This window comes from Pristiophorus japonicus, chromosome 22 (assembly GCF_044704955.1).
Source record: "Pristiophorus japonicus isolate sPriJap1 chromosome 22, sPriJap1.hap1, whole genome shotgun sequence".
Classification (NCBI taxonomy): Eukaryota; Metazoa; Chordata; class Chondrichthyes; family Pristiophoridae; genus Pristiophorus; species Pristiophorus japonicus.
The window spans coordinates 28433256-28459170 of NC_091998.1; the positions used below are offsets into that span (position 1 = coordinate 28433256).

Genomic DNA, 25915 nt, shown 5'->3' on the forward strand with positions numbered 1-25915 from the left:
CATTCAACAAGATCATGGCTGATCTGACCGTGGACTCAGCACCCGTAATTCCCTTATTGGTTAAAAATCTATCTATCTGTGATTTGAATACATTCAATGAGCTAGCCTCAACTGCTTCCTTGAGCAGAGAATTCCACAGATTCACAACGCTCTGGGAGAAGAAATTCCTTCTCAACTCGGTTTTAAATTGGCTCCCCCGTATTTTGAGGCTGTGCCCCCTAGTTCTAGTTTACCTGACCAGTGGAAACAACCTCTCTGCCTCTATCTTGTCTATCCCTTTCATTATTTTAAATGTTTCTATAAGATCACCCCTCATCCTTCTGAACTCCAACGAGTAAAGACCCAGTCTACTCAATCTATCATCATAAGGTAACCCTCTCATCTCCGGAATCAGCCTAGTAAATCGTCTCTGTACCCCCTCCAAAGCTAGTATATCCTTCCTTAAGTAAGGTGAACAAAACTGCACGCAGTACTCCAGATGCGGCCCCACCAATACCCTATACAGTTGCAGCAGGACCTCCCTGCTTTTGTACTCCATCCTTCTCGCAATGAAGGCCAACATTCCATACGCCTTCATGATTACCTGCTGCACCTGCAAACTAACTTTTTGGGTTTTTAAGCCGGTTCACGGACTCCCAGGCCGCCTGCAATTTCTGCGGTCTGGAGGAGTCCGTGTTCCATGTTTTTATTGAATGCACGAGGTTGCAGCCTCTGTTCCATTATATGAAGGGGCTGCTCCTGAAATTCTGGCTGCACTTCAGTCCCACTCTCCTGATCTTTGGGCACCCTGTGCGGAGGGGAGCGGGTAGGTCCGAGGGCCTCCTCGTAGGACTGCTCCTGGGCACGGCCAAGGGTGCCATCAGCCGGTCCAGGCAGCGGGCGGTCGAGGGGGTCGTTCAACCTGACTGCCTGCCTCTCTTCCGCTCTTACATCCGGTCCAGGGTGTCCTTGGAGATGGAGCACGCGGTGTCCACCGGTACGCTCGCGGCCTTCCGCGAGAGGTGGGCACCGGAGGGACTGGAGTGCATCATCACGCCCGGCAACCAAATTTTAATTTGATTTTACGTTTTTTTAAGTTTAATTTGTTTTAATTGCCGGTGCTTTTAGTGTCCCCCTTCCCTTTTATAGGGGGCACTGGGGAAAAATTGTGATTTTAGTGCCCCAAAAAAAAAAAGAAAAACACAAAAAAAAGGGGCCTTGTAAATGTCTGCTGTGTCATCCAGGGCAGGTGGCACGGTTTAATGTTTTTTTTTTGTTCACAGATAAACTCAAAAAGAGTTTCATGCACAAGGACCGCCTCGGGGAAATCCCCTCCGTGCCTTTCAGTTCCGCGCGGAGGGGTTTCTTGTACGGGCTGCTCCTGCACACTCTCAACTTTGCCATCCTCGCCTGCCGTCCGGACACGCCATGACGTACCATCTTGCCGTCCGGAGGAGGCGGGGGTCCCCGATGGAGGGCACTCTACGCAGGGGTCCTGCCACTATTCATCAGGGACTTGGCCTGGAGGGTGGTGCACGGAGCAGTGCCGTGCAACAAATTTTTAAGTCGGTTCACGGACTCCCAGGCCGCCTGCAATTTCTGCAGTCTGGAGGAGTCCGTGTTCCATGTTTTTATTGAGTGCACGAGGTTGCAGCCCCTGTTCCATTATTTGAAGGGGCTGCTCCTGAAATTCTGGCTGCACTTCAGTCCCACTCTCCTGATCTTTGGGCACCCTGTGCGGAGGGGAGCGGGTAGGTCCGAGGGCCTCCTCGTAGGACTGCTCCTGGGCACGGCCAAGGGTGCCATCAGCCGGTCCAGACAGCGGGCGGTCGAGGGGGTCGTTCAACCTGACTGCCTGCCTCTCTTCCGCTCTTACATCCGGTCCAGGGTGTCCTTGGAGATGGAGCACGCGGTGTCCACCGGTACGCTCGCGGCCTTCCGCGAGAGGTGGGCACCGGAGGGACTGGAGTGCATCATCACGCCCGGCAACCAAATTTTAATTTGATTTTACGTTTTAAAGTTTAATTTGTTTTAATTGCTGGTGCTTTTAGTGTCCCCCTCCCCTTTTATAGGGGGCACTGGAAAAAGGAAAATTTGATTTTAGTGCCCAAAAAAAAAACCAAAAAAAGGAAAAAAAAAGAGGGCCTTGTAAATGTCTGGTGTGTCATCCAGGGCGGGTGGCACCGATTAATGTTTTGTTTTACAGATAAACTCTAAAAGAGTTTCATGCACAAGGATCCGCCAGCAGCGCGACCTCAACTACGACACGCAGCTCCTGTTTGTGAACTTGGGGAGTGTCAGGATTGCCCTCCGGGAGCTGCCTGTCTTTTACAGGGACCTCATCAGGGTCTGGAACAAAGTCTCCACCAAGCGCAGCTCTCCGCCGGCTGGAGTGGCGGCTGTCCTGCAGGAGCCGCTGCTCGGGAATCCGTACCTCCACGACCGAGGTTTTATGTGGCGGTCGGAAGAGACGGCTGTGGCTGGTGAGGTGACCAGGGTCAGGGACCTGCTCGATGGCGGAGGAGCGGGCTGGATGGCGCCAGGCACGCTGGCGCGGCGCCTAAATTCAGCCGACGTCCGCCACGCGGCCGAAGCCATCGAGTCGCTAAAAACAGCTTTGGGCCCTGACTCTGTTAGGTGCATCGAGGAGGCTCAAGCACGTGGGGAGATCCCGTCCGAACTGACCCCCGTCCGGACGGAATTCCTCATTGGCGCCAAATCCCGGAACCTCCCTCGGGGGCCGGCGCCTCACAACTTGAGCCGCCTCGGGGAAATCCCCTCCGTGCCTTTCAGTTCCGCGCGGAGAGGTTTCCTGTACGGGCTGCTCCTGCACACTCTCAACTTTGCCATCCTCGCCGGCCGTCCGGACACGCCGTGGTGTACCATCTTGCCGTCCGGAGGAGGCGGGGGTCCCCGATGGAGGGTACTCTATGCAGGAGTCCTCCCACTATTCATTGGGGACTTGGCCTGGAGGGTGGTGCACGGAGCAGTGCCGTGCAACAAATTTTTAAGCCGGTTCACGGACTCCCAGGCCGCCTGCAATTTCTGCGGTCTGGAGGAGTCCGTGTTCCATGTTTTTACTGAGTGCACGAGGTTGCAGCCCCTGTTTCATTATCTAAAGGGGCTGCTCCTGAAATTCTGGCTGCACTTCAGTCCCACTCTCCTGATCTTTGGGCACCCTGTGCGGAGGGGAGCGGGTAGGTCCGAGGGCCTCCTCGTAGGACTGCTCCTGGGCACGGCCAAGGGTGCCATCAGCCGGTCCAGGCAGCGGGCGGTCGAGGGGGTCGTTCAACCTGACTGCCTGCCTCTCTTCCGCTCTTACATCCGGTCCAGGGTGTCCTTGGAGATGGAGCACGCGGTACGCTCGCGGCCTTCCGCGAGAGGTGGGCACCGGAGGGACTGGAGTGCATCATCACGCCCGGCAACCAAATTTTAATTTAATTTTACGTTTTAAAGTTTAATTTATTTTAATTGCCGGTGCTTTTAGTGTCCCCCTCCCCTTTTATAGGGGGCACTGGAAAAAATTTGATTTTAGCGCCCCAAAAAAAACAAAAAAAAAGAAAAACACAAAAAAAGAAAAAAAGGGCCTTGTAAATGTCTGCTGTGTCATCCAGGGCGGGTGGCACGGTTTAATGTTTATGTTTTTTTTTTCAGGTAAAGTCCAAAAGAGTTTCATGCACAAGGACCCCCAGGTCCCTCTGCACCGCAGCATGTTTTAATTTCTCCCCATTCAAATAATTTTCCCTTTTACTGTTTTTTTTTCTCCAAGGTGTATGACCTCACACTTTCCGACATTGTATTCCATATGACAAACCTTAGCCCATTCGCTTAACCTATCTAAATCTCTTTGCAGCCTCTCTGTGTCCTCTACACAACCCGCTTTCCCACTAATCTTTGTGTCATCTGCAAATTTTGTTACACTACACTCTGTCCCCTCTTCCAGGTCATCTATGTATATTGTAAACAGTTGTGGTCCCAGCACCAATCCCTGTGGCACACCACAAACCACCGATTTCCAACCCGAAAAGGACCCATTTATCCCGACTCTGCTTTCTGTTAGCCAGCCAATTCTCGATCCATGCTAATACATTTCCTCTGACTCCGCGTACCTTTATCTTCTGCAGTAACCTTTTGTGTGGCACCTTATCGAATGCCTTTTGGAAATCTAAATACACCACATCCATCGGTACACCTCTATCTACCATGCTCGTTATATCCTCAAAGAATTCCAATAAATTAGTTAAACATGATTTCCCCTTCATGAAGCATATAAGAGGGCGAGTATGACTACTGCTCTGTAGACCATGATCTTAGTGCTGTGTTTGAGATTCTGGTCTTCAAACACTCTCTCTTCCTCAGGTGACCGAAGGCTGCACTGGCACAATGAAGGAGGTGTTGGACCTCGTCGTCGACGTCTGCCCTTGTTGACGGTAGGCTCCCGAGGTATGGAAAATGGTCCACGTTGTCCAGGGCCTCGTCATGGATCTTGATAATCGGGAGGCAGTGCTGTGTGGTGGGGGCGGGTTGGTAGAGAACCTTTGTCTTACGGATATTTCATGTAAGGCCCATACTCTCGTACGCTTCGGTGAAGGTGTTGACGATGGTTTGGAATTCGATTTCCGAGTGTGTGCAGACACAATCGCCGTCTGCATACTGTAATGTAATTCAATGTCAGAGGATGGGACGACCTTGGATCTGCACTGGAGGAGACGGAGGTTGAACAATTTCCCGTTCTGTAGATTAGCTGCACTCCAGTGGGGAGCTTATTGAGAGTGAGATGGAGCATTGCAGCAAGGAAGATGGAAAAGAGCGTTGATGCAATGACACAGCCTTGCTTGACCCTGGTCCGCACGTTCTGACTTAGAGACGAGGGTGCTACCCACTGAGCCACAGCTGACACTGAGAGGGGATTGGGGGCTCCAGAGAGGTGGCAGCCATCCTGGGCAGACGTACCTACAATCTGTCTTGCAAGAAATCCCTTCTGCTGCAGCAGAATGAATTTTCTGCTAAATAATCAAATTAACACCCTTTGGGGGGGGGGGGGGGAGAGGGGGTGTGTAAAGTGGGGGGAAATGAGGAGAAATTATTTTACACAGTTGTTACGTTTGCACTGTCGAAAGGCTGCTGGAAGCAAGAGTCAGTACTAACTTTCAAAACTGGATAAATAGTTGAAACTGAGAAATGTGCCGGGCTATGGGGGAAGAGAAGAGGGAATAATTGGATAGCTCTTTCAAAGAGTCAGCACAGGCATGATGGACCGAATAGCTTCCTTCTGTGCTGCTTTCGTATGGTAGTCAATATCTCAGTCAGATATCCAGGCCAAAGCTTCCAGTGTAACGTTAGCCCTGCCCTTTCTGGTACTGCAGTACCCTGCAGTGAATACGGAAGGGACCCCGCACCGGCCCGCTTCTACCCCGGGCCAAAAGGACCCCGGGGTCTGCCAACACTTCTGGGGCCTGCCGGCTCTTCGGGGGCCCGCCGGCTCTTCGGGGCCCGCCGGGACCTGCCAACACTTCCGGGGCCCGCCGACTCTTTTAGGCCCACTGGCCCGCCGACCACAAGGAGGACGCTGGGGTGGAGTGTTCCAGCAGTACTGTGGGACATTCTGCCCAGGGCCGGCGCTGAACCGGCCGAAGGGACTCAATTTTTAAACTTTTAATCAACTTTTAAACTTGTTAAACAATTCGGGGAAACTTTTACATTTTTAATCAACTTGGAGAACTTTTTTTCTATAACTTTTAATCAACTCTTAATCTAGTTATTAAATCTTCAACCAACCTGTGCAACCTTTTTAAAAAAAATAATAATTTAGAAATATTTTTATACTTGGAAACCTCTGGGGAAATTCTTAACCTTGGAAGAAACTTTCCAAACATCTCTCGGAACCCCAGCGGGCAGCTGACCTTCCCAATGCCTGCCCCCCAACCAAGCCTCGGTCCATCTACCATCAATGACGCTACTCGGCGCCGAGCTTGTGGCCAACATCTCACAGTAGGCAATTAGGCTTATACAGCAGTGTCTGGTCTCCAGTCGTCTTGGACCCCCTTGCCACTGGACCAAGACTTTGCTCAGCTAAGCCCGTGTGGTTGCCGATGTGCGGCGGCCACCCCACGTTAAAATAACTCACGCACAGGCATCTTCCACTTTGCTAATATGTAGTTCGGGACCTGGAACGTCAGGACCCTCATGGACAATTCCAACAGCAACAGTCCCGGAATGCCACACCGCCATAGTTGCCTGGGAACTTAGACGTTTTGACATTGTCATCGTCGCCCTACGCAATACCCGGCGGGCAGGGGAAGGCAAGCTGAAGGAACAGGGTGGAGGTTATACCTTTTTCTGGAAAGGAAAACCAGAGGAAGAACACCGCCTTCATGATATGGCTTTGCCGTCGAGAATGAGCTAGTCGACTGCCTCAAAGACTCCCCCTGCAGGGTTAACGAACGCCTCATGACTTTTCGTCTTACCCTATCCCGGAATCAATGCGCCACAGTCATCAGTGCGTACGCGCTACACGCAATGCAACGAATGACGCTAAATAAGGTTTTCATTCCAATCTCCAGACAACCTTGTCCCGTGTCCCCATGGGCGACAAATTGATCCTCCTAGGTGACTTTAATGCCAGGGTCGGCAAAGACACAGCCCTCTGGGGAGGCATGATTGGCAGAGAGGGGGTAGGGAAAGCAAACTTCAGCGTTACCCTACTCCTGACAAAATGTCTAGACCACGAACTCCTCATCACCAACACCCTGTTCTGCCAGGGGGACAAATACAAGGCATCGTGGCAACACCCTCGCTCCAAACACTGGTACCTGCTCGACTATATCATCGTCCAAGCCAGGGATCGCAAGGATGTGCGCATCACCCTCGCCATGACAGGAGCTGACGACTGCTGGACGGACCATCACCTAATCCGAGCCATCATCAATATAAACATAGCCCTAAAGCAAAGGGGACAGCAGAAGCAGTGCTGCAAAAAAGTTAATGCCGGGGCACTTAAAGACCCAACTAAGAGAGCCCTATACAGCTAGCAGGTGCCAGTGTTTGGAGCGAGGGTGTTGTCACAGCTAATCTGGCGTGCCTTGATGACCCTGAGATGCTGCATGCCCACAGCGCTTGGTCTGCCCTCCAGACCTCTATAACTAGTGCCTGTGAAGAGACACTAGGTTATTCAACCAGAAAACACCAGGACTGGTTTGATGAAAATGATCAGGAGATCCAAGAACTAATAGATCGTAAGCGCAGAGCATTACTGAGCCTCAAGCAACAACCCAACTCGGTAGCTGCAAAGCAACATTACAGATGGCTCAAGGCTGAGATCCAACAAAAAACCCGGGACCTAAAGAACAGCTGGTGGATGGAGAAAGCACAGGAGATACAACAACTGGCCGACAGCCATGATATGTGAGGATTCTTCATTGCAGTCCAAACTCCCAAGGCCCCACCCAACTCCTGGCCAAGAACAATATACATTAATGATTTAAATGAAGGAATTGAATGTAATATCTCCAAGTTTGCAGATGACACTAAGCTGGGTGGCAGTGTGAGCTGTGAGGTGGATGCTAAGCGGCTGCAGGGTGACTTGGACAGGTTAGGTGAGTGGGCAAATGCATGGCAGATGCGGTATAATGTAGATAAATATGAGGTTATCCACTTTGGTGGTAAAAACAGGAAGGCAGATTATTATCTGAATGGTGCCAGATTAGTAAAAGGGAAGGTGCAACGAAATCTGGGTGTCATGGTACATCAGTCATTGAAAGTTGGCATACAGGTACAGCAGGCGGTGAAGAAGGCAAATGGCACGTTGGCCTTCATAGCGAGAGGATTTGAGTATAGGAGCAGGAGGTCTTACTACAGTTGTACAGGGCCTTGGTGAGGCCACACCTTGAATATTGTGTACAGTTTTGGTCTAATCTGAGGAAGGACATTCTTCCTATTGAGGGAGTGCAGCGAAGGTTCACCAGACTGATTCCTGGGATGACAGGACTGACATATGAAGAAAGACTGGATCAACTAGGCTTATATTCAATGGAATTTAGAAGAATGAGAGGGGATCTCATGGAAACATTTAAAATTCTGACGGGAAGAATGTTCCCGATGTTGGGAAAGTCCAGAACCAGGGGTCACGGTCTAAGGATAAGGGGTATTTAGGACCGAGATGAGGAGAAACTTCTTCACTCAAAGTTGTGAGCATGTGGAACTCTCTACCACAGAAAGTTGTTGAGGCCAGTTCGTTACATATATTCAGAAGGGAGTTAGATGTGGCCCTTACGGCTAAAGGTATCAAGGGGTATGGAGAGAAAGCAGAAATCTGGTACTGAAGTGCATGATCAACCATGATCATATTGAATGGTGGTGCAGGCTCGAAGGGCCGAATAGCCTACTCCTGCACCTATTTTCTATGTTTCTAAGAACGGGGAAACACTCATCAAGGACCGAGGCTGTCAGGGCCCGCTGGAAGGAGCACTTTGAAGATCTCCTCAATCGAGACTCTGCCGTTGACTCGAGTGTTCTCAACTCCATCCCGGAACATGCGACCCACCACCACCTCAGTGAAACCCCAACATTGCACGAGGTAGGCAAAGCCATAAAACAGCTCAAGAACAACATGGCTGTGGGTGCGCATGGAATCCCTGCTGAGGCACTAAAGTATGGCGGAGAGGCGCTGTTGGCGCAGATACATGACCTCATCTCATTTGGAGGGAGGAGAGCATGTCGGGAGATCGCAGAGATGCAGTGATCGTGACCATCTTTAAAAAGGAGGTTTAGAAGAATGAGAGGGGATCTCATAGAAACATTCAAAATTCTGACGGGATTGGACAGGCTAGAGGCAGGAAGAATGTTCCCCATGCTGGGGAAGTCCAGAACCAGGGGTCACAGTCTAAGGATAAAGGGTAAGCCATTTAGGACCGAGATGAGGAGAAATTTCTTCACTCGGGGAGTTGTGAACCTGTGGAATTCTTCAGGGAGTTGTTGAGGCCAGTTCGTTAGATATATTCAAAAGGGAGTTAGATATGGCCCTTACGGCTGAAGGGATCAAGGGTATGGAGAGAAGGTGGGAAAAGGGTACTGAGGTTGAATGATCAGCCATGATCTTATTGAATGGTGGTGCAGGCTCGAAGGGCCAAATGGCCTACTCCTGCACCTATTTTCTATGTTTCTATATTTACAGGGGAATCTCCCTGCTATCAGCCACTGGGAAGGTTGTCGCTAGAGTTCTCCTGAACTGTCTTCTCCCTGTGGCCGAGGAGCTCCTCCCGGAATCACAGTGTGGATTTCGTCCCTTACTGGGCACAACGGACATGATCTTTGCAGCACGACAGTGCAGGAAAAATGCTGGGAGCAGCGCCAGCCCTTATACATGGCCTTTTTCGATCTTACAAAGGCCTTTGACACTGTCAACCGTGAGAGCTTATGGAGCATCCTCCTCCATTTTCCATGCCCCCAAAAGTTTGTCAACATCCTTTGGCTGCACCACGACAACATGCAGGCCGTGATCCTTACCAACGGTTCCATTACAGACCCAATCTACGTCCGGACCGAGGTCAAACAGGGCTGCGTCATCGCTCCAACCCTCTTCTCAATCTTCCTCGCTGCCATGCTCCACCTCACAGTCAACAAGCTCCCTGCTGGAGTGGAACTAAACTACAGAACCAGTGGGAAGCTGTTTAACCTATGCCGCCTCCAGGCCAGGTCCAAGATCATCCCAACCTCTGTTGTTGAGCTGCAGCACGCGGACGACGCCTGTGTCTGCGCACATTTTGAGGCTGAACTCCAGGATATAGTCGATGTATTCACCGAGGCATATGAAAGCATGGACCGTACGCTTAATATCCGTAAGACACAGGTCCTCCACCAGCCTGTCCTCGCCGTACAGCACTGTCCCCCAATCATCAAGATTCACGGCGCGGTCCTCGATAACGTGGACCACTTCCTACCTCGGGAGCCTTTTATGAATAAAGACCGACATTGATGTGGAGATTCAACATCGCCTCCAGTGCACCAGTGCAGCCTTTGGCTGCCTGAGGAAAAGTGTTCGACGACCAAGCCCTCAAATCTACCTCCAAGCTCATGGTCTACAGGGCTGTAGTAATACCCGCCCTCCTGTATGGATCAGAAGCATGAACGATGTACAGAAGACACCTCAAGTCGCTGGAGATATATCACCAACGATGTCTCTGCAAGATCCTGCAAATCCCTTGGGAGGACAGGCGCACCAACATCCGTGTCCTCGCCCAGGCTAACATCCTCAGCATTGACGCACTGACCACACTCGATCAGCTTCGCTGGGCAGGCCACATGCCGCATGCCAGATATGAGGCTCCCTAAGCAATTACTCTATCCAGCGCCGCTCCTTCATGGCAAACGAACCAAAGGTGTAAACGTTACAAGGACACCCTCAAAGCCTCCCTGGTAAAGTGTGACATCACCACTGACACTTGGGAGTCCCTGGCCGAAGACCGCCCTAGGTAGAGAAAGTGCATCCGGGAGGGCGTTGAGCTCTCCAAATCTCAACGCCGCGAGCGTGAAGAGGTCACCCGCAGACAGCGGAAGGAGCGTGCGGCAAATCTGTCCTCTTCCCCCGACGAATGTCTGTCCCACCTATGGCAGGGTCTGTGGCTCTCACATTTGGTGGCTGTGGTTCAGCCACCAAAGGACTCACTTTAGGAGTGGAAGCAAGTCTTCCTTAATTCCGAGGGACTGCCTATGATGATGATCTTGTAAAGGCTGCCTGTGAATTTCCTCTGACGGCAGTGCTAAGTAATGTGCCAGGGTCTGATTCGGAGCATGATGGGGATGCTTTCATCTTCCATCTATAGAGAAGATGGCAGCATCTACTATGATCGGTTCTGAGGGCGTTGATGGTTGTCCACTGTTTGCGAGGAAGGTTTGATCCTTCAGGTTATACTATGGAGTCCTCTATAAGGAATCCATTCTGTGCTGTATGATTCTTGAAAAGCCAATTTCTGCAGTGGTGCTACCCAAAAGGTGGTATGAAAGGGCAGGTCAGACAAAGCTTCTGATGAGTTGACATGGTGACTTTCCTTGTTTAGGTACAACTTGTTGGAGTATCAATATGCTGTAAGTAGACTGACTGGAAGCAGGTCTTGTGCCACCAATTCTTAACACAATCAATTGCCGATGCCATTCTCAAAGAGTGGGAGTGACAGGTAGAAGGCAGGCAAGAAAAAACATCAGTGGAAAAGCCACCATATGCAATTCAACTCTTAAAATCTCGGGCCAATTTTCCAATATGTGACCTGGAGTAACCTACACAACGGCGAGGCAGGGACAGGGAGATAAAAGACATGTCTTGCATTTGTATTTGCATCACAACAGGGCACCCTGAAGTGCTTTACAAACAATCAATTACTTTTGAGGTGCGATCACTGTTATGTAGGCAAACATGGCAGCCAAATTGTACACAAACATCAATTAGTTACATGACCAATGAATCTGTTTTTGTGGTGTTGGTTGATGGATAAATGTTAGCTGGGATAGCAGTAGAACACCCTTCTTCAAGTAGGGCTAGAAGATCTTTTTTTATCCACCGGAACAGGAGAGATGAAGCTTCAGTTTAATGTCTCCTCCAACAGTGCAGCACTCAGTTCAGTGCAGTACTGAAGGTCAGTCTAGATTATGTGCTGAAATCCTGGAGTGGGACTTGAATCCACAGCCTCTGACTTGAACATAAGAAATAATCGCAGGAGTAGGCCGTTTGGCCCCTCGAGCCTGCTCTGCCATTCAGTAAGATCATGGCTGATCTGATCCTGGCCCTTGACTCCCTTATCATTCAAAAATCTGTCTATCTCCACCTTAAATATATTCAAAGACTCTGCCTCCACAGCTCTCTGGGGTAGAGAATGCCAAAGAGTCACGACCCTCAGAGAAGAAATTCTTCCTCATTTCTGTTTTAAATGGACAACCTCTTATTCTGAAACTATGCCCTAGTTGTAGATTCCCCCATGAGGGGAAACACCCTCTGCAACTACCCTGTCAAGCCCCAACAGAATCTTCTACGTTTCATTAAGATCACCTCTCATTCTCCTAAACTCCGAGTATAGGCCCAACCTGCTCAAACATTCTTCAGATGACAACCCCTTCATCTCAGGAATCAACCTCGTGAACCTTCTCTGAACTGCCTCCAACGCAAGTATATCCTTCCTTAACCCGGGCAACAATAGTAGTGCGACGTTCCAGTCTGTTGCTGTTGGGGTTGTCCATGAGGGTCCTGACGTTCCAAGTAATGTGGGTCCTGACGTCCGCATGCCTGACACAAGACTCCCTAAGCAAGTGCTCTACTCAAAACTCCTACACGGCAGGTGAGCCCCAGGTGGGCAGACGAAACGCTTCAAGGACACCCTCAAAGCCTCTTTCATAAATTGTAACATCCCCACCGGCACCTGGGAATCCCTGGCCCAAGACCGCCCAAAGTGGAGGAAGAGCATCTGGGATGGCGCTGAGCACCTAGAGTCTCGTTGCCGAGAGCATGCAGAAACCAGGCGCAGACAGCGGAAGGAGCGTGCGGCAAACCAGGCTCCCCACCCACCCTTTCCTTCAACCACTGTTTGCCCCACCTGTGACAGAGACTGTAATTCCCGCATTGGACTGTACAGCTACCTGAGAACTCTTAGAGTGGAAACAAGTCTTCCTCGATTTCGAGGGACTGCCTATGATGATGATCTTTAAATAAGTGGACAAAAGCTGTACGCAGTACTCCAGGTTCGGTTGGAGCAGGACTTACCTACTTTTATACTCCATCCCCCTTGCAGTAAAGGCCATCATTCCATTTGCCTTCCTGATTACTTGCTGTACCTGCATGCTAACTTTTTGAGTTTCATGCACAAGAACCCCCTGATCCCTCTGTACCGCAGCATTTTGTAATCTCTCCGCATTTAAATAATAATTTGCTTTTGGATTTTTACTACCAAAGTGGATAACCTCATATTTTCCCACATTATAGTCCATCTGCCAAATTTTTGTCCACTCACTGAGCCTATCTATATCGCTTTGTAAATTATTTGCGTCATCCTCACAACTTGCTTTCCCACCTATCTTTGGGTTAGACTTTCCCTAAAGTCCCCCACCGCTGGATTGCCGTCCAAAAGACCGCTGAGATTCTTCAAATAATGCTGGCAAAAAATTGCATTAGATCAAAAAAATACCGCCCAGCGAGAAAATGGATCTTACACGTAGATTCTCGGTGGTTAAACGCGATCCTGGGCAAAATGAGCAGTTCTTAACAAGAATGGGTGGTAAGTACTCAAATTTAGACTGAGGCTGCGATTGGGCCTAGGGAGGGGGGAAAAATACAAAAAATATTTTTTCAATTAAACAAAAATAAAAAATGTAGAAAACATTCTCGACCCTTTTTAACTTAATCGTCGTAAAATAATTTAAAAAGAATTATAAAAAAAACCTTTTAAACTTGCCTTTCTTTACAAGGGTACTTACCTACCGCCCAGCTCTGGCTGCTTTTCGTGGGCGGTTTTTTCGAACTTACCTATGGGTCACCGCTGAGTCAAAACTCGGGCGGTGGTGGTTTTCTCAGCAGTGCACTTGAGCAATCTGCTCCCCAGTGGTATTTTGAAAATGTCGATGGAACTCTTTTTTAAAAAAAAAAAATTAAGTGGAAATTTTCACCGGGTGGTTTTCCGCTGAAAACGAGCAATACGGCTGAGAAAACTGCTGAAAATGAAGAGGAAAGTCTAGCCCTTTGTATCATCAGCAAATTTGACTACGTTACACTCGGTCCCTTCATCCAAGTCATTAATATAAATTGTAAATGGTTGAGGCCCCAGCACTGATCCCTGTGGCACCCCAATAGTTACAGATTGCCAGCCTGAAAATTACCCATTTATCCCGACACTCCATTAGCCCCAACCCCGTGAGCTCTTATCTTGTGCAGTAACCTTTTTTGTGATACCTTATCGAATGCTTTCTGGAAATCCAAATATATGACATCAACTGGTTCTTCTTTATCCACCCTGCTCATTACATCCTCAAAGAACTCCAGCAAATTTGTCAAACATGATTTCCCCTTCATAAAACCATGCTGACTCTGCTTGACTGCATTATGATTTTCTAAATGTCCTGCTACTACTTCCTTAATGATGGACTCCAGCATTTTCCCAACTTCCTGCTTTCTGTCTCCCTCTTCTTAAATAGAGGTGTTACATTGACGGTGTTCCAGTCCATTGGGACCTCTCTAGAATTCAAGGAATTTTGGTAGATAATTCATCCACTATCTCTGCAGCCACTTCTTTTAAGACCCTAGGATGCATGCCATCAAGTCCAAGTCCCATTAGTTTGCCTAGTACTTTATCTCTATTGATAGTGATTGTTTTAAGTTCCTCCGCCCCCCCGCCAATAGCTCCTTGATTATCAATTATTGGGATGTTTTTAGTGTCTTCTACCGTAAAGACCGATGAAGGGACCGAGTGAAGACCAATACACAATAGCTTCTGTAAAGGCTGTTACCACTAAGCCAAGCTGACGTATTACAAAATAACATAATAATCTGGACAGAAAAAAAATGCTTCGACAAAAAGGTGACCACTCTGCGACATTATGGCTTCAATAATGTAATTTACATAGAAGTTACAACACAGGAAACAGACCACTCGCCCCAACCAGTCCATGTCGGAGTTTACTCTCCACATGAGCAGATAGTTGTGATCACATTTAGCCGCCCTATTCCCACATCCCTTCATCCCCTTTTCCCACAAAGTGGACCAAGTCTTGATCATAAAGGTTATTTTGGTATGGGGTTGCAGTTTGAAATGCATATTTGTGTTTTCTGCTTCAAGATTATATTCCTGCTTTTCCTTCTTTAGGAAACAAATGGAGGATAAAAGAACCAAGTACAGGTACACTAAATAGTTTAACAATAAACCTTATTAGTGTGTAAATAACCCAACAATTTATGGTGAGGGAAAGATACGTGAGTTGCGAATAGCTACAAATTACTGGACGATTTGCGCCGCTGCACCGTTAGCCGTACGAAAATGGGAGATCGGTGTCGGCCTTCCCCTGAGTTTCAAGAAATTGTTGCAGTTGCGCTGTTAATACAAATTAAACTCGCTGCAGAAAGTTGGAGCTGATACACAACAGCATAAGGATTCTGCAATGTTCCTGCAATGCCCCTCAACCCCTTCAACACAGAAAAGAAACAAGGGAAACTGGACCACTCTGGAGAGGCCCTGCAGTCTCAAGAAGGCTGAGCAGGTCTCAAGATTTGTTGTGGTATGCTGCATACTGCACAACCTTGCCACCACCTACCACGTGAGGAGCATGAGGAGGTGGAGGGGGAAGAGGAAGGGAGGCTGCAACACAGAGAGCCCCTTTCTGCCCGGGCTATATGTGAACAAATAATTAATGAGCAATACTAATAACCTCAATTCACCATGACATTGCCCTCTTTCCCACAATGCAAAAATAAAAGGCAACACAAAATACACATTCCAATCCAGATTTGTAAATTAAATCATCCCATAATGCATACAAAAATAATCTAAGCACCCTTGTGCATTCCCTTAGTGTCTCTTTTGTGTACCTTTGTCTGCCCTAATGCTCCTACGAACTTTCCCAGTGCTTGACTGGTGGAAGGCTGCTAACTTTCACTGGCGAGGACACAGATGGCCTTGGAGGGTGACCTCGAGCAGCTCTAGGCCTAGAAGGCCCAGCTTCAGACTGCACCATCTCAGCCAGGACTGCAGCAGTCTGAGCTTCCATGACAGCAAGCTGAAAATATAAAAACTCGCACCTGGAGTACTGTGAGCAGTTCTGGGCACCACACCTTAGGAAGGATAAGTTGGCCTTGGAGGGAGTGTAGTATTGGTTTGCCAGAATGATACCTGGACTTCAAGGGTTAAATTATGAGAGATTACACAAATTAGGGTTGTATTCCCTGGAATTTAGATGGTTAAGGGGTGATCTGATCAAAGTTTTCAAGATCTTAAGGGGAATAGGGTAGATAGAAACTATTTCTGCTGGTTGGGGAATCTAGGACTAGGGGGCATAGTCTAAAAATTAGGGCCAGACCTTTCAGGAGTGAAATTAGGAAACACTTCTCCACACAAAGGGCAGTAGAAGTTTGGAATTCTCTTCCGCAAACAGCAATTGATGCTAGATCTATTAATTTTTGAGATTGATAGATTTTTGTTAACCGCAGATATTAAGGGATTATGGGGCAAAGGCGGGTATATGGAGTTAGGTTGCAGATCAGCCATGATCTCATTGAATGGCAGAGCAGGCTAGAGGGGCTAAATGGCTGCCTTTGCCTCTGCTCAGCGACAGTATTGTAATTAATTGGATCAGGAAGTCAATCGGGGTGTAATGCCAAGTTGACTCCCGCTCATTTTTGGATATTGCTGCTCCTCTTGCCGCCCCCTCCAACGCATGCCCGCCCGCGCGTGCAGTTGCTAAAAGTGCTTCAGCAGCATTAATAACCATGAGGATGCTTCAACTGACACATGTAAGACAGCCAGGAATCTCCACATAGCAGTGTTTATATTATTTGTAAGCCTAGGTCTTGAGAGGTAGCCCTTGAGATGTGTCGGTACAGTTTAATTGTTTTTTAAAGTGGTTTGCTTATTTGATCGGTCCTGCCTGAGATTGTAATACTGAATGTTACAAATGGGAAGAGTAAGCTTGAGGTTTGGATTAGCAATCGCCTATGGATGTTCAGTGTTTTGATCTCTGAAATCTGTAGTGTGAATTCACATTGTTGTAGTTATCAGATATGAGTCCTTCTCACCATAGAATAGTAATAGGCCCTCAGTTGTCTGACCCTCTTAAGCCAGTGACTAAAGTGACCTCAGCATATCACTGAAATTATGACTACAGTATAATGATTTCAAAAACTACAAAGCTGGATTTGATCATTCCTGTCCTACATCTTTTTCTTCCTGCAACTTGAAAATTTAAACAAGCATTTAAAATAAAGAGCTTGGCTTAGTCTCTCTTCCTTTAGAATGAGATGTGTGGGTAAAGTGATGGGGGAGAGTCCTTGAAAACATTACATGGGCCATCTTGGCTCAATGTCAAAAGAAATGACCCGTGGTTCCTTTCAACAACACTGAATGCTGCATGCCTTCTTCAGCGCTATGAGAGGTACAAACGTCCAATAATTAATTTGTCCTGTTGTACACCCACACCCTCCCCACTTCTCCTCCAATCCCATAATACCCCAAGTCAGCCCAAAGCACATAACTCCCTGTGCAGTCGACAGACTCCCCAGAAACGCAGAAACAATTTGCTTGTAACATTAATTGCTAAGTGGGTGGCAGGTAATAGTGTTCTAACAATTATGGCAACTGTTCAATACTTGGCCTACAGATTCGCGCATTTCTTCCCTGTTCTCCTTCATTGCAAGTGGGACACTGGTGCAACCTTCGGCCCCCTGCACCAGAAAGAGCGCGTTACACCATAAATTCTCCCCACCGTTGATAATTAGCCCGTAGCACCAAAATACCAGTGCTGCCTGTGCTCTCTCGGCGGGAGGCCATTAGCCTTAGTTCTGGCAAAAAGTCATCGACCTGAAACGTTAACTCTTGTTTTCTTTCCACAGATGCTGCCTGACCCGCTGAGTGTTTTTAGCATTTTCTGTTTTTATATCAGATTTCCAGCATCCGCAGTATTTTGCATTGTACAAACTGTTACTGATAAACCAAAGTACCTTGATGCAGCTGTTTTAAATGATGGGTAAGTCATGGCTTGCATTTTAGATTCACATGACAGCGTATCATTTTTGCCCTACTAACACTTAGGTTATATCCACTCATTCACAGCATTTCAAGGATAGGGCAGGAATGGCATTGGCTGCACTTACAACAATAACTTCTATTTTTTATTGCCTTTAATAAAACATCCTAAGATTCCTCACAGATAGACATATGGAAAATAGACACCAGGCCAGGAAAGTAAAATAGGAGGTGTTTTAAGGATGTATTTAAAAGAGAGAGAGAGATGGAATTCCAGAGATTAGGATCCTGATTTTGAATTTGTGGGATGGAGAGAAGGCAAGAAGCACATTAGGCTAGAGTTAGAGCAGCGAAGTGTTCTACAAGAGAGGGAAAGACTGGAGGAGGCAGTATAGATAGACTGGAGCCAGGCCATGGAGCGATTTAAGACAAAGATTTAACATTTAAGGTATTAATGGACAGGGAATCAAATTAGGTCAGCAAAGATGGCAGTTGAAGTCAAGTGGAACTTAACATAGGACAAGATATGTACAAAAGAGTTTTGGACAAGTTGGAGTTTATGGAGGGTGCAGAATAGGAGGCCAGCAAGGAGAGTGTTGGAGTAGTTGAGACTGGATAGGAGGAAAGGACGTGTGAGGGGTTTGGCAGCAAAGATGCTGAGGTGCAACAAGAGCCAGGTGTAATGTATTTGCTTCAAGGGTTCTTGCTTAAGAATTCATAGCAACACATTGCTATTAAGAACTAGTTGGTTTATTAGCACTAGGTTTAACAATCACACTACACATTACCAGTTCATCCATCAGGCTCACAACCACCTGCCTCATCGTGGATCCAACTGGCTGGAGTTTTATTGAGTCTTGTGAACATCACATGACTGGCTACGCTACTCCCAACTCAATAGCTCTACAAATCTGTGAGCATACATTATACCATGCAACAGTGCAAAGGTGGTAGTGAGAATGGAGATAATATGGAGTCTGAAATTGTTTTGGGTCAAACAGGATGTTACAGTTTAATACATCCTGATTCAGCTTGACCCAGTGCCTATGGAGGAGTTGAAATCGGTGCCGAGGTAATGGAATTTAGAGTGCCCCCAAAAATGGCAATATCCTCAAAGACACCTTTTATAGGACAGTGTGTGGTTTATTTATAATAGCATCCAGGTTAATTTTCTTCCATATGTGCAGACAGCCTTCTGTGGAGAACATTTGTATATTAATTTCAAGTTTCTCTCCACATTTTACTGTTACTAGCAGCGAGCAAAAAGTGACTGATCCGTCCTTTCATATTTCTTCAATCATTACTGTTACCTGATTTTCCAAAATTTGTTAAATTGAATTCTATCTGGGGGAAGGAGCAGATTTTACCCTGATGGCAACATCTCGCCATGCACATTAATCATCTAGCCTTTGTTGTGGTTATTCTGTGGATTTAAAAGGATCAGCTGACCTTACCAGCACCACATCAACTAATTCCAATAAAGCCCTGTCAGTAAATTGGGCTCTGCCTTTGCCACAGTTTCTCCAGAGTGCTGATTAACTTTGCAGCTGCTACTTAATGAAATGGCCTTTGAAGCTGCTTGAGAAACAAAGCCCACATGATCACCGGTAACACAAGATTGGCAATATTTCAATGTGGATAAATTTTGTTTCCAGCAGAAAACAAGGGTGATTTCGTTGGAAAAATTTTTGGGACTCACCAAGTCAAAACGACCATGAAAACACAAAGTGAAAAATACAACCAACGGAATAGAAATATAATTTTATTGGAAAAGGAGCTTTCGAGATAAAAAATCGTATATTTTCCTTTCTCTCCTAAATCATGTACCAAACATGACCAAGAGAGCAGGGAGGAGATAATAAACCAGGAACATGAGGCGACTCAATGCAGACTCCAGGTAGCATAGTGGTTATGTTACTGGATTTGCAATCCCGAGGCCTGGAATAACGATCCAGAGACATGAGTTTAATCCCACCATGGCAGTTTGTAAATTTAAATTTAGTTAATTAAATAAATTTGGAATTAGTAATGGTGACCATGAAGCTGTCAGATTGTCATAAAAACAAAATTGGTTCACCAATGTCCTTTAGCAAAGGAAACATGCCGTCCTTACCCAGTCTGGCCTATATGTGACTCCAGACCCACAGCCAATATAGTTGGCTCTTAACTGCCGTCTGAAATGGCCTAGCAAGCCTCTCAGTTGTATCAAATCACTAAATTTTGATAATAAATGCAGATAGATCATTGGGCATTAGATTTGGTCACGACAAAGACCGACCCAGCTCAGTCGACCCTGCAAAGTCCTCCTCACTAATACCTGGGATTTATGCCAAAATTAGGAGAGCTGTCCCACAGACTAGTCAAGCAACAGCCCGACATCGTCATTCTCACAGAATCATACCGATCAGGCAACATCTCAGATTTCTCCATCACCATCCTTGGGTATATCCTGTTCCACCAGAGATGGCGGCACAGAGGTATACAGGCGGGAGGGTGTGGCATTGGGAGTCCACAACATTAACTTCGGACCCCATGATGTCTCATGGTATCAGGCCAGCATGAGGTCAAACATGGGCAATGAAACTGCCTGCTGATTATCACCTACCACTCTTCCTCAGCTGATGAATCAGCAGTCCTTCATGTTGAACACCAAGGGCAAATTCTGGGTGGGGGACTTCAATGTCCATCATCAAGAGTGCCTCGGTAGCACCAATACTGACCGAGCTGGCCGAGTCTTGAAGGACGTAGCTGCAAGACCAGGTTTGCGGCAGGTGGTGAGAGAACCAACACCAGGGAAAATCCTATTTGACCTCGTCCTCATCTATCTACCAGTCACAGATGCATCTGTCCATGACAGTATTTGTAGAAGTGACCGCCGCACAGTATGTGTGGAGTCAAAGTCCCGACTTCACACCGAGGACATGCTCCATTGTGTCATGTGGCATTACCACTGTGATAATTGGGATACATTCAGAACAGATTTAGCAGCTCAAAACTGGACATCCATGAGGTGCTATGGGCTATCAGCAGCAGCAAAATTATATTCAACCACAATCTGTAACCTCATGGCCCAGCATATCCCTCACTACTATTGCCATCAAGCCAGGTGACCAACTCTGGCTCAATGAGGAGTGTAGAAGAGCATTTCAGGAGCAGCACCAGGCTTACCTGAAAATGAGGTGCCAACCTAGGGAAGCTGCAACATAGGATTACATGATTGCTAAACAAAAGAAGCAGCATGCTATAGACAGATCCATGCCCTGCAGTCCTGCCTCATTCAGTTGTGAATGGTGGTGGACAATTAAACAACTAACAGAAGGAGGAGGCTCCATGAACATCCCCATTCTCAATAATGGAGGAGCTCATCGCTCGAGTGCAAAAGACAAGGCTAAAACGTTCGCAACCATCTTCCGCCATGAGTGCCGAGTGGATGATTCATCTCTGTCTCCTCCTGAGATCCACGCCATCACGGACACCAGTCTTCAATCAATTCAATTCACTCCACATGATATCAAGAAGTAGCTGAGTGCATTGGATACAGCAAAGGTTATGGGCCCCGACAACATCCCGGCTGTAATGCTGAAGACATGTGCTTCAGAACTAGCTACGCCTTTAGCCAAGCTGTTCCAGTACAACTACAATACTGACATCTATCTGAAAAAGTGGAAAATTGAAAAAATACGTCCTGTCCACAAACAGCTGGACAAATTCAATCCGGCCAATTACTACCCCAATCAACCTACTATCATTCATCAGGAAAATGATGTAGGGTATCGTCGACAGTGCTATCAAGCGGCACTTACTCACCAATAACTTGCTCACTGATGCTCAGTTTGGTTCCGCCAGGAACACTTGGCTCCAGATCTCATTACAGCCTTGGCCCAAACATGGAAAAAAGAGGTGAGGTGAGAGTGACTGCCCTTGACAGAGTGTGGAACCAAGGAGTCCTCGTAAAATTGAAGTCAATGGGAATCGGGGGGCAAAACTCTCCACTGTCGAGTGGTTGTTTTGAGGCCAATCACCTCAGCACCAGGACATTGCTGCAGGAGTTCCTCAGGGCAGTGTCATAGACCCAGTCATCTTTAGCTGCTTCATCAATAACCTTCCTTCCATCAAATGAGCAGAGATGGGGCTGTTCGCTGATGATTGTGCAGTGTTCAGTTCAGGTGAGAGTGAACCACTGAAGTGACCACACTCTATCAGCTCCGCTGGGCAGGCCACATAGTTCGCATGCCTGGCACGAGACTCCCAAAGCAAGTGCTCTACTTGGAGATCCTTCACGGCAAACGAGCCAAAGGTGGAAATGCTCCAAGGACACCCTCAAAGCCTCCCTGATAAAATGTGACATCCCCACTGACACCTGGGAGTCCCTGGCCCAAGACCGCCCTAAGTGGAGGAAGTGCATCCGAGAGGGCGCTGAGCACCTCGAGTCTTAATGCCGAGAGCATGCAGAAATCAAGCGCAGGCAGCGGAAAGAGCGTGCGGCAAACCAGTCCCGTCCACCCCTTCCCTCAATGACTATCTGTCCCACCCGTAACAGAGTCTGTGGCTCTCGTATTGGACTGTTCAGCCACCAAAGAACTTCTTCAGAAGTGGAAGCAAGTCTTCCTCGATTCCGAGGGACTGCCTATGATGATGATGGAGTTCCGTTCCATTCGCAATGCCTCAGATAATGAAGCAGTCCATGCCCGCATGTAACAAGACCTGGACAACTACCATCTCCAACAAGAGTCTAACCACCTCCCCATGACATTCAATGGCATTATCATTGTCAAATCCCCTACCATCAACATCCTAAGGGTCACCATTGATTAGAAACCAGCCATATAAATACTGTGGCTTCAAGAGTAGGTCAGAGGCTGGGTATTCTGCGGCGACTAGCTCTTCTGACTCCTCAAAGCCTTTCCACCATCTACAAGGCACAAGTCAGGAGTGTGATGGAATACTCTCCACCTGCCTGGATGAGTGCAACCCTAACAACATTCATGAAGCTTGGCACCATCCAGGACAAAGCTTGATTGGCACTCCATCCACCACCTTAAACATTCACTCCCTCCACCACCGGCACAATGTGGCTGCAGTGTGTACCATCTACAAGATGCACGGCAGCAACCTGCCAAAGCTTCAACAGAACCTTCCAATCCTGAAACCTCTACTACCTAGAAGAGAAGAGCAGCAGGTGCATGTGAACACCATCACCTCCAAATTCCCCTCCAAGTGACGTACCATCCTGAATTGGAAATACATCGCCGTTCCATCATGCTGGGTCAAAATCCTGGAACTCCCTCCCAAACACCACGAACTGCAGCAGTTCAAGAAGGCAGCTCACCACCACTTTCTAAAGGGCAATTAGGGATGGGCAATAAATGCTGGCCTTGCCAGCGACGCTCTGTGAATTAATTTTTTTTTTTAAAACAGACTCCAGGGATATGAGGGGATGCGGCACAGGAGGGCATAAAAATAGGGTTCCAATGACACCCCTTGATGTCATTGAGCACTCTCTGGGTCTCCCTCTCCTAACTACTGAATCAGTACACTTCAAAATGCAACAAAGCACAATAAAAATTGGTTAAAGTTTCCGAGGGGAGCATGCCCTGGGGAGTAAATTGTACACCCAAGCTCACTTCTTCCTCTTTCACAAATTCCTAAACCCAGCACTTAAAAGTGCTGCCTTGTGTAATTCATTACCCCCCCCCCCAATAACATAATTAATAGAATATTGGGTATAGATGCATCTTAAGTCACGATGCATTCCTATTATAACTACTTTCTGTATGTCATGGTGTGGCCACTGCGTTTCAGTTTTCACTAAAACCTGAATTGCAGAATGTGATCCAAAAGCACTTAATCAAAATCCTGCAGAGCAATGCAATAATAAGGAATATAACTTAATCATTTTGAAACAATAGTTTTGCTCATAGGCCTTTATTTATGCTGGGTTGTTTTTCAGTTTTACATTGATTTTTGAGTTGTCAGCTTTTTGAGGGATTTCTGAAGCGGTTAGTCAGCGTTTGAGTTTTGTAGGTTGGCATATATGCACGCATACTGATTTTTTTGAAAAGCTGAACAAAGTAATGATGCTGGGACCGTGCCTCATTGTTATTCATCCAGTTACCCTGACAACATAAAACACTGAATACCAACTCCAAGCAAATTATTTTTATTGATACAGTGTCAGACATATCTTTCATGCATTCAAGGTCATGCAAAATTGAAAATAACAAACAAACCCTTTGGCCTACAGCCATTTATTACAGTCCAGAACACCTGGAACTCTTGGGTACAGAGGCCAATCAGATTTACATATGAATTGTTTTTGCAGTATCAGACCAATCTTCAAACTCAAAGAAGTGTCTTTGCAACCGCACATGCAAGTGTAATAAGAACAACAGTGATTTCAAATTCATTTTTTAAAAACCAGAAACATATTTAAAAATCCATAGCATCATTTAAAATTCGCCCAGTGGTACTATCAATATGCTAACTCAAATCATTCAGCATTCCTAAAATTAATACTCAAATTAGTCACCCACAGTAGAAGGCAGTATCATCCTAACTAATGCCACATGCTCAGTCGCATAAAGTATCTTTTACTGCAGTCACATGAAGCTACTGTATCAGTGGGCCCCTCCCTCCTCCCTTAAACATCTACACTGAAAAACATTCCTATAGCCAGAGGTTGGCACATGCTCTCAGCAAAAATAAAACCAAGACTAATAAAATTAAATAACTTTCAGGCAGGTCACACCCCACTCACACATTCATTCAGCTTCTGTTACAAATAAAGGGTGAACCAATTCAGATTTTTGTTTTAGAAAGGTGCATGAAGTAATTGTTCTGAATGGGGGAAGAATGGATCCAACACTTCAAACAATTAAAGATCCATTTCACCATTTTTTCCAATTTGCAAACCAAGCAAGGCAGTTTGGATTATCAAATTACAAATCAGTCATTATTGTAAAAATGATGGTTCGTGTTCAGAATGTACCAGATTACACAATTTCCCATTGAAAAGTTCAAGAATGGCCCCAGGGAAGCACTTGTCCAACGACATGAAAGAAAATGTGTATTAGATGCATTAATCTGCATTTATTATAATCACAACAAGGTAATATATCTGAATAGGCAAGCCTTAATAGGAGCTTTCGCTAATCTTAACCATGTTATTGCATATCACATCAATCTCAAAATGTTACATTATATTTAAAGAAAAAAAGTTAAATGATTGGTTCAACCCAGCAAACATTCTGCTATAGTAATTTCCTTTCCATTTTTTACACATCACAGCAGCATTTGTGCAGTATATAAAACATGAATGTTACTTCAAAAATCAAAGACGTTAATTGATGAGAAACTAAACCTAATGTGAAGACTGACCTTACATGACTCACTTTTGTCTGTCATTCCACAGCCCTATGATCAGAGCACTCTGCTGTTTATTTTTGAGTTGTCACAATATAATTTCTTATCTTAGAGTTATAGGTAAGAAGATGTCATTGGGAATGAATTTCCCCTGTGGATAAGCTCACTCTCTCTAAATCGGTTTGCTCAGAGGTGAACACTGTACAAATGCTCTCTCAATAACTCCCAACAAAGTTTCAACATTACTTATTATAGATCTGAATTTATTTTTCTTTAAATTCTACCTTTGTTTCCCTCATTGGAGGCAATCACACCTTGCTCCCAGCATCCTTTTTTTGCACCAGTGTTCTGTATACAATCTATTATACAAAAGCCCTCACCCACTAATATAGCCAAAAGTAATTTCTAGGCTCAAGTACCAGTTAAAAATAGCTGCTCGACCTCTGCATCTTCTATCAAATTAAATTACATTCAGAAGTTGTTTAGATGGAGTTCCTAAAACTCTAAAGTGATTTAAACAAAGTGCAAGAGCTACACTTCACTGAAATTCCCATGAACCCCCCAAAATTAGACTACTGAACCATCTCAAGGACCTGTTAAATCGTAACCTTCTGCTCAGCCTGATATGTCTTGTAGTGTATAGCCTTTGTAAGCTGGCTCCTCATGTTAACAAATATCCAAGTGAGGAGGTTTGTTTGGTGATCTACCCTCACTATGATGGTTGTGGCATTATGGCAAGACAGGGAAAGTTGTTTTTAATGTCTAAGAAGCATCTCCACTTGCCTGACAAAGATAGATCATAGGCCTTATTTCAAACATTCTGGAGTCACAAAGATCTCCACCATATCTTTTTGTTTGTGCAGAAAATC

At 46.4% G+C, this 25915-nt stretch overlaps 1 long non-coding RNA gene across 1 annotated transcript in view; it reads left to right on the forward strand.

The window, feature by feature from the left end:
* Window positions 1–25915, forward strand: part of LOC139234931 (uncharacterized) — a 91256-nt gene that overhangs the window by 1359 nt on the left and 63982 nt on the right. Inside the window, exons 3-5 of the long non-coding RNA XR_011588367.1 lie at window positions 4339–4422; window positions 14817–14849; window positions 17552–17685. This is a non-coding gene — a long non-coding RNA (uncharacterized lncRNA). The remainder of the gene's footprint in view (window positions 1–4338; window positions 4423–14816; window positions 14850–17551; window positions 17686–25915) is intronic.